The 8,861-nt window shown below is 42.0% G+C and overlaps 1 long non-coding RNA gene across 1 annotated transcript; it reads left to right on the top strand.

Annotated features, from left to right (window-relative positions):
- Positions 1–6,483: 6,483 nt before the first annotated feature.
- LOC129593972 (uncharacterized) lies at positions 6,484–7,069 on the top strand. The gene is made up of 3 exons (XR_008691146.1): positions 6,484–6,589; positions 6,747–6,830; positions 6,938–7,069. It is a non-coding gene; the product is annotated as an uncharacterized LOC129593972 (long non-coding RNA).
- The last annotated feature ends 1,792 nt before the right edge of the window (positions 7,070–8,861 follow it).

The following is an 8,861-nucleotide window of genomic DNA, read 5'->3' as shown; positions in this document are numbered from 1 at the left end:
TTAGAATCTCAGAGTTGTGTTTGCCTTGGTATGCTAAAATCCCTTGAGAATAACCATTCACTGATACACTGAAACTCACTCTCACTGGAGTAAAGTATAAATGCAGGACGTCCGCGCGGCCAAGATTACGTACAGTCGTACAGTACTTATAGTCACGTGAAAACCGGTGATGACTCTTGTGAGTATGAGTACAGAGTATGAGCGATCACATATTCTTGCCCTATCTAGCCAGTCTAGACTTTGGCAGGTACAAAGTAGCTTTTGGCGCCAGTGGGCAGTCAGGCCGCTCACGCTGGAGAGAGAAGATCCGGCTCGAGGAAACAATGCGGGTCATGATTGTAACAATATTCTTGTAATCGATATCATAATAATCGACTGACGTACAGAGAGACTGCAATTCGGACTTCGGAGTATTTCTGGCGCTTTAAATCATGCGACGAAGTTTTCCATCCAGGCAGCTGAATCACCGACCGCCTTCAAGATTTAAGGCTGCAAATTTTAATATTCAGTTTACGCGTTTAAGTTTATAAGCTTGAAGTGCGCAGTTAGTTTTGACTGCTGCCATTTTCCCTCCGTGCTGGGATTTGGAAAAAATTCTTATTAGATTTTGCGATTTGTTGCTTTGATACTGTCAGTGTACCGCACCTCGATTAATGCCAATAAATTACTTGTATTACCGTAGCACGCAATGCCGATCCGATCAGTTCAAGGGATCTACTGGTCTCGACCGAGATTTCGTCCTCTTGCACGCAAATCGCAGCACAGCAATCCGCATCGCAAGAATTCTTGTTTTATCTTGCGACGCGGTGGAAACAGCAATAGAGTAGTGGATACTCTGGCTGAAGATAAACTGTTGAGCGGAACAGTTTGCAACATCACCAGCGCTGAGCTGTTTATTGATTTTGGCGGAGCAACGTCGCGTGTGGATAAATGTAGCCGCCTGGTCCCGTTCAGAAGCATCTACCTCCGCCGGAATCAGAACTTATTATTCGATAAAGGTCAAGCTGACATGCTGTACGCGCGTTCAATAGGCACGTATTAATTTAGACATAGGAGTTGAGATCTGAAGTCGCTTTACTGAGTATACTGCACCATTACACTTTTGTTTACAAAATAAGAGCAAACCAATACGTAATTATAGCAAAATTAAGAGTTGAGATTGTACTTAGCTTTTCAGTACAAACATCAGCCATAAGAAAATGGTGAATGTGTTATTACCAAGTAATCACTAAACAAGGCTGTATTATTACTAAACAACCAACAAGACTGTTTTGTTTTCAGTAATAAGTAACTACTTAATTTATGTATTATAATTTATAATTAAACTTCATTGCAACTAACATATCGAAACCAACGCTAGCGCAGTCTACCGTTGAAAAATCAAAATACTGCCTAGAATACACTATTAATTTATTTCTGATACGTAGAGAAAGAAGAAGAGTTCACCGTAGAAGTGCAAATCAGTTGCGCTAGAGGTGAGCCATGGAAACGATATTCCGCTACTCTTTTGATGGGAGATTTTTCCTTGTACTCTTTCGGATTGGTCCGAATAGCACTTCCAGATGGGCCTATCACAACCGTTCTTCGGGGAAACCAGATTCTGATACCTTTCGATCGCAGCGTGGCCGCGCTTGCCAAAAATGGTGATTTCTGCAAAACAGAGGTAAGAATTGTTGCATTGTCAGAAAAATTTTAGGCATAATAAGTTTTGTAGACCATCTGTTTGAGCAAAGGTGTAACGTTACTGTACATACTTCTACAGTAAAAAGGTTCGAAATTTCATTTAAATTCAGTCGTTAACCTTTAATGATACCCGGAAACTCTACCGCCCAAAGCATTCAGTTGTCTGCAACGCAAGAACATCTCGAACAAACGTTCGGAACACAAAAACACATCAGCTTGTTATGAAAAAATAGTTTGGCAAAATTTCACACTCATTATGGTCAATAACTAATATGCTCAATGACTAATATGGTCAATAGTTTATTGACCATATTAGCTTAGCTGTTGCGCGGAGGATTATGTTTGAAAATTTACAGTATACTCATACCTCCACAGCGATATAGGTTTTACCATTTTTTAAGGAAAGTGTCGGCAAGATTATGCTGACTTTTCATAGATAACAGGCAAAAAGACCGGCGGCTCAAAACAATGCCGTAAATGGAAACAGAAGCAAAAATTTTGCCATGGCGGTTTCAAAGTAGTCAAATATAGCAGTGTTGACTATACCGAACCTTTGGAGAGCGGATTGAGCTTGTTGCCGGTTGAACTCTTGGCGAAGATCTTCGAATATTGCAATACTCCACAGCAGTGTCGACTACGAGGCGTATGCAGCGCTTGGAATGGTGTCCTGACATCGTCTCTTTTACCTAACCAACTAAGTCTAGAATATGGATATCTAAAAGACGAAGAAGTTGCCGAAGAGGAATACCTGAACGCCGCTAGCATCTGTCACCTATGGAGCAAACTGATCACCATTACGAGTTCTTCGCGATTGGCCCATTTCGGACACAAGCTGCCAACAACGAATGCTGTCATCTTCCAGCGCATCATGCAGGAAAAAGGCTACAAGAAAGCTAAAACGCTTGTTCTCCATAATCAACAATGGAATGTTCAAAGTAAAAATTTTAAAGAACGCTTAGTCTCTGAATTTATAGTCGATTTGCATGCGAAATTAACTGCATTTGCATCCGTGTGTGAAACCCTGGTGATTCGCAATCTAACGGTCAATTTGCAAAATGTGAACAAGAGTCGGCAATTGCAAGTGGTGATTGTCCGTGGGCACATCGGTGGCGATTGGTCTCTGGCACTGAACGATGTATGGGATCTAATCAATGATAGTTTTCCAATTCCGACGGACGATGATCTGAGAGCTGTTGCCGCCTGGATTCAGGCGACGTTTATTTATACAGATTACGCGGATTTCAGACGCATAAGGAAGGTCAGTTTTTTTTTAATTTTTTTCAAGAGAGTTCGAAAAATAACCAAATACTCGCTAAAATGTTGACCTACCTGCAATTTTCTTATGTCACTCAAGTGCAATACATACAGGAGTGTATTAGAAACACACACCAAAATCGCCGTTTAATAAGGTATTACGGTTTCAGGTTCTGATGAAAATACAGCCGCCGGATCTTCACACTAATCAATATAGCCATGATGTCTTCCCGGCAACGGCTTATTTCGACATCTTGATGCGACTACAGGACGTGCACAAATTGTCCAGGTTCGCCGTGCATGCCCTGTTGAACGAATTGAGATATCGCCGGTTTGTGCCAATCATTCAGCTGTCGTGGTAATGGCCTTCGCTCCGCTCGTGAAAAGACATGGATGCTGCCACGCATGTCAACCTTCGTTCGCTGGTTTTACGAATGTTTCCAGGTCTTCGCTTGTACTGTACTTCAGTTTTTAATGACTTGTAACAGCATTAGCTGCAGTGCAATGTGTTGAACTTATCTGTACTCTGAATTGAATGCAAATTCTTTTTTGGAAAAATTAGAAAAGTATGCGGAATGCTTTTTAAAGGTTATGTCTCCACGAGTTATGGTATCACTGATCGAAGAAAGATAAACGCATATGTTGATAGCCTGATACAGATTTTTGTGCCCTAATATGTACTGCTGAATTTATAACGTATAGTGTGGCGTTTATTCTTAATTGCTTCCTAAACTTCCTTAACAGTTTCACAAATAAGCACATGAAAAGAATAATTAGCGAGCTTTTACACTTTGCAGAGGTGTTCTGTGTGTTTCCATACGAGCAGCAACGGTGGCACACTCATTTCTTATTACCTACTACTTTGTCTTCGTTTCGATGGGAAGCTAGGGAAACCAAACAATGGTTGTAGGTTGGCGTTCTAAAAATTGGTATAAAATCCTCAGTATTATTGTCCTACTCACCAATAATGTAACTACTGTAGAAAAGGAAGATGTTTTATTGAATACTGACACACCCGCGCAGCGGGAAAAACCTCGAAAGATTATATAATTTAAATTCCACTTATCGCCGAACGCAGTGCCAAAGGTGAGTGCATACACTGCGAGCAGCTGCTTTATTAAGTATCAAGTACAAGAACTATACTACGCGCGGCGCCCCATATTTTCCCGATCTCAATAATCAAAACGATTTTTTTAAAAGCTGACAATGCCAGTAGATCGACCTCGGTCCAGAACTGGCTCACATGGTTTTCGTTTTAAATTCGTTCGACCAGAATTATGGCGGCACGACGCCGCAGACGATCCAACCCACTTTCAAGGTGACCTTGGGACTTCGAAAAAATTTGCCTGGATGCATTACAAAGCATAAACTGACATATTACACTAATTAAACCGAAAAATAAATAAAGTGTACTTATTTTCGTGCGGCACCAAGCACAAAATTAATAAAAATTTAGCCTCCCGGCTTTGGTTGTCGGCACTTTTGTACGCTATTTCAAGGTTCTAATTGTACTTACAAGTGCTGGAAGTTTATCGGGCAGTTTGATATTGCTAGCTTCAGACACTCACTAGAGCTGCATTTACTCATGTGTGACTATTCACTCACTCCTCATAATGTTTAACTATTCAGAACTAAATACGCAAAAAGAAAAAAAATTTCGTATTTCTTAAAAGCGTTCTAAACAAGCTGAACTCGAAATAAGTCTCGGTTATTCAACAGCCCAAATTTACACCAAACGCGTGAGTGACCGAATTGCTGCCCCTGCCCAGTAAGAAAAATCAGAGGCCAGGTTAGTGACCGAACTTGTGGATGAGTGAGTGGCCGAGTTACCACCACTGACCAGAAAGAAAACTCTCTAGTTGAGTGAGTGACCGAGCTACTACCATTGCGAGAAAAATCACTGGTCGAGTTAGTGACCGAACTACCCAGTGAGCAGAATCTCTAGATGAGTGAGTGTTGGAGTTACCACCACTGTCTAATGAGCAAAATCTCTAGAACAGTGTGTAACCAAGCTATTACCACTGTCCAGTAAGAAAAATCACTAGATCTGATTGAGTGCCCGAGCGATCACCGGTGTCCAATGAGCAGAATCTCTAGGTGAGCGAGTGACAGAGCTACCACCGCTGGCCAGTAAGAAAAATCAGTAGACGAGTGAGTTACCGAACTACCACCACTGTCCAGTGGGAAGAATCTTTAGGTGAAAGAGTGACCGAGCTTCTACCACAGTCCAGTCTATGCATGGTTCAACTTATAATTTTTGGGAAGAACACTTCAGCAATCCATCTAGATTCTAGAGTCTTTCCCCAAGACGCTGTACAATAACTGATAAGGCTGGTAATATGAGTACATTTACTAATGAACTAAACTAGTTCTGCATTCAAACGGACCGTGGATCACAAGAAACGCGGAGGCGAAGCCGAAACTGTTTCTTGTACATGTATAATGCATGCTGACCATTGATCATCAAGCTAGGAAACAGAACAGACCACTGCACCACGCCCACTATCCCCAGGTCCAATAATAATCAGATCACTGGCATAATCTTTTCCCTTTTAATCTGCGTTCAATATGGATATACTGAAGGGATTGACGAACAAGATATTGATATGCATCTAGTCCTCAAATATAACTGAGATGCATCTAGTCCTCAAACTTCCCCGCTCGATATATATCGTCCTTGCACCATGTTGTGACGTCGACGCGAAACTACGAGTACATACTGTCAGGCGATCGGTGCCACCGCCCAGGATAGCGGTTACGATTGGGGCGTTGGGGCATCACCGATTCTGCCGTGTTGATTTTCTGTTGTCGATTTAGTGTTCAGCTCCACGCGTTTTCTATTTCTGGATAAACCCAGAAATATCACAGTGTCGCTTTGTTTTTGGTCTTTGCCGCATTATTCCCTTTCGGGAGTGTGCAGATTTTGTCGGGCATTATGCCTTTATTGTCATCTTTCGATTTCCAATAAAAGATTGTTTGGTAGCAGTCGCTTTCTGTTCGCACTTCTGTGCAGCACCATCGACGTGCTTTCAATACTACACAGGTAGTTGTGATACAGCAAAACCGCCCTATAATCGAGGTTCGCTTTGCAAACCGCATCCGTGGGCATGACTACTGCACAACGCAACATCTTGCGCGGTTATCGAACCTAGCGTTGCATCAAATAGACGAGATACACCTTCAGCGAAGCTATCTGTTTTTTACCATTGCGTCGGAACTGCATATGCTATATCGATCGGGACGCGAAAGTGCAAAGTTTGCAGAAAAGCAGGGCAAGCGTAGAGCTTTCTGGTTGAATAAGTCTAGAGTTTTATTACAAGACTTCAATTTGACTAATAATAGCATACCCACTCAGGGACATTTCTATCGTCTGATGGTTTAACATACAAAATGCGTTCTACTAAGAGCTAAGCACCACAATATCAAAGGAATCTTTTTGCGTCCGGATGGAAAAACATCCCTCTGATCTCCTCTTAGTGGAACGCCTTCCGCTTATTGAACCATCAGGCATTAGAAAGTTCAAAGAGCTATTGCGTTTTTATTACAGGACTTAGGAATCTCCAAATAAGACTTTAGATTTACTGGGACAGAAAGTTCCATGTTACCTCTTAATGGAAGCCTTCTTCATGCTGAACCATTAGACATGACAAAGGTAACCGAGTGACTGCTTTTTGTGAATGGCAACACGGATGAAATGACATTCGTTTGATCGTGTGGTACCTGTCTCTTAGTACAGATAGAGCACCCTCTGTATTTTGAACCATCAGACATTATATTAAGAATGGATAAGAGTTGACTTTCGTATTCAGAAAATTCTGGATGTTCGTCCATTTACGAGGATTTTCGGCTGGAGCAACGGGAAGACATTCTTCCACATGGCCATTGGCAATTTGGTGCGTGGAATCGAACTACTACGCAAAACCGCATAGTGCTATAAAGTTCGAAGAGCTATTATTGCGGAGAACGGGAGAAGCAGTACTAAATTTTAGTATTCCCTTAGAACGGCAGCCGTGATCACCTCGGCTGCTCTGATGTTTATGGAATATTGCAAATCGATCCACAGCCCAGCAGCATTTGTCTTCCAGTGGAGATACCAGCATGCGCAAATACCAGCTGGGCAACGACTGAAGAGCGTAATATATTTAGCCATTCCATAATTTCAACTTACAGTACTCAGTAGTCAATGATGACGTATGCGGACTGTGCTAACACTCTGCGCGGGTTTCTCACCGTAGTGATCTTTTACTCCTCTTGCACAAAACTGCACAAGATGTTTCGATCGCTAGAAAATTTAATTCGTTTGGCGTACGATAAGCCGGAGCTGCTTACTTCGATGATCCGAAAATGGCGATTACGTGCAATTACATTAGGCGCGATAATATTAATTCTGTCCTTGCTAACCGAGTGTATTAACTGGAAATACCGGTTTGAAACGGTGAAAGTAACAATTGTTCAAACGAAAATCTGGATTTTTCAAAAATAATGATGCTGCAAGAAGGTCAGGCCGAGCTTTGGTGTCTCGGCACCGGCCCCGTTTTCGGCATTTCACAACAAATATTCGTTATTTGTATTGGCTGTGCGATTATTCAGAGGGACTGCTACAAAGTCCTGGCCGAACAGATTTGCGACGGGGGTGCAAGGGAAGTCAATGTGTCACGGTTATTCACCAGTGTACACCGCTTTCACGTGATTGTATACCGCGCCAGTGAAAAGTGTCAAGAGATCTTTGATTGGCCAATATTCGTAATCATTTGTTTGGATCAGCTAACTGCGTGCGGGTGTGTTGCCGGGATAGTGTCGCTCCTCAATTCCAGGGAGAACTCGCCGGGAGCTTGGCTGTATTTTATCGTATGGTTTTCTGTGTATCTCTCTTATTGCACAGTTTTCTTGGTTCCTGTTGTCGCAGCACCAGAGCACGCATATGCAACAGTCAGTTAATTTTACGTTAAGCTTAACCTTTTACGTTAAATTTTACGTTAAACTTCGGTTCACATCCTGCAAAATGGCAAACTGTAGAAACACATGTAGCGCGGCTATGTTGATTTTATATATTAGTACAAACTTGCTTGGTCTACTAGAAAAGCAAAGCCCATCAAGCTATCAAGCAGATTGGTCTATTAAGCAAAGTGTTTATCGTTCTCGACAGTGGCATAGCATCCACGACCTAATCTACAAAGTCCGTCAGAATATTACGGAAAAAGGAGTGGAAAACTCGACACAAGATGTCAGCGTGGAAGATAAAATGGAGAATCTTATGTTTATTCGACGGCATCAGAGTGCTGAGCTCGTCGCTGGAGATATTTTTGGGGTCAATCGATCTCTGCTAAAACAGGTGACATTTTTTGAATGCATGTCGCTTGTTCACAGAAAGTGCGCTGCAATATTCCGAGTTACTAACAAAAACATTGACCCCATGAAGGTCATATGTTTGTAGTTACGAACTTACAACCATGACTAGCAGATTATCTCTGGGGTCTCAAAGATGTTTAAAGGTCAAGGCTGCTAAGCGTGTCTGGTTATACAAAGCATAATACAAAGTACAAAGAGCAATTTCGAAGAATTACAGTAGTATTAGTGTAGTACTAATTTGAATGTTCCCGTAGACCGGAGCTGTGATCGTCTCGGCAGCTCTAGTGTTTTATGGAATATTGCAAATCGATCCACAGCCCAGCGCCAGTTTTTTTCTGGTGGATATTCCGACATGCGGGAATACGAGCTGGGCGACCATTAAAGATCCTAACGCGACGTTTTCGGTTACTCCATGAAATCTGATAACCGTAACCGAAGAAACTCTCTGCCGGAAGAAAAATTCGGACTAAACCTACGACGGCTCTTACTTCCAGGGATAAAAAAGCACTGATACTGCCTAATTTTGGCTGAATCGCTTTCGTAATCGCTCGACTTTTTGTAGCAATCAGGCTAAT

Source organism: Paramacrobiotus metropolitanus, unplaced genomic scaffold, assembly GCF_019649055.1.
Source record: "Paramacrobiotus metropolitanus isolate TYO unplaced genomic scaffold, Prichtersi_v1.0 Parri_scaffold0000065, whole genome shotgun sequence".
NCBI classification, from domain to species: Eukaryota; Metazoa; Tardigrada; class Eutardigrada; order Parachela; family Macrobiotidae; genus Paramacrobiotus; species Paramacrobiotus metropolitanus.
This window is presented reverse-complemented; position numbering and strand designations above follow the sequence as displayed.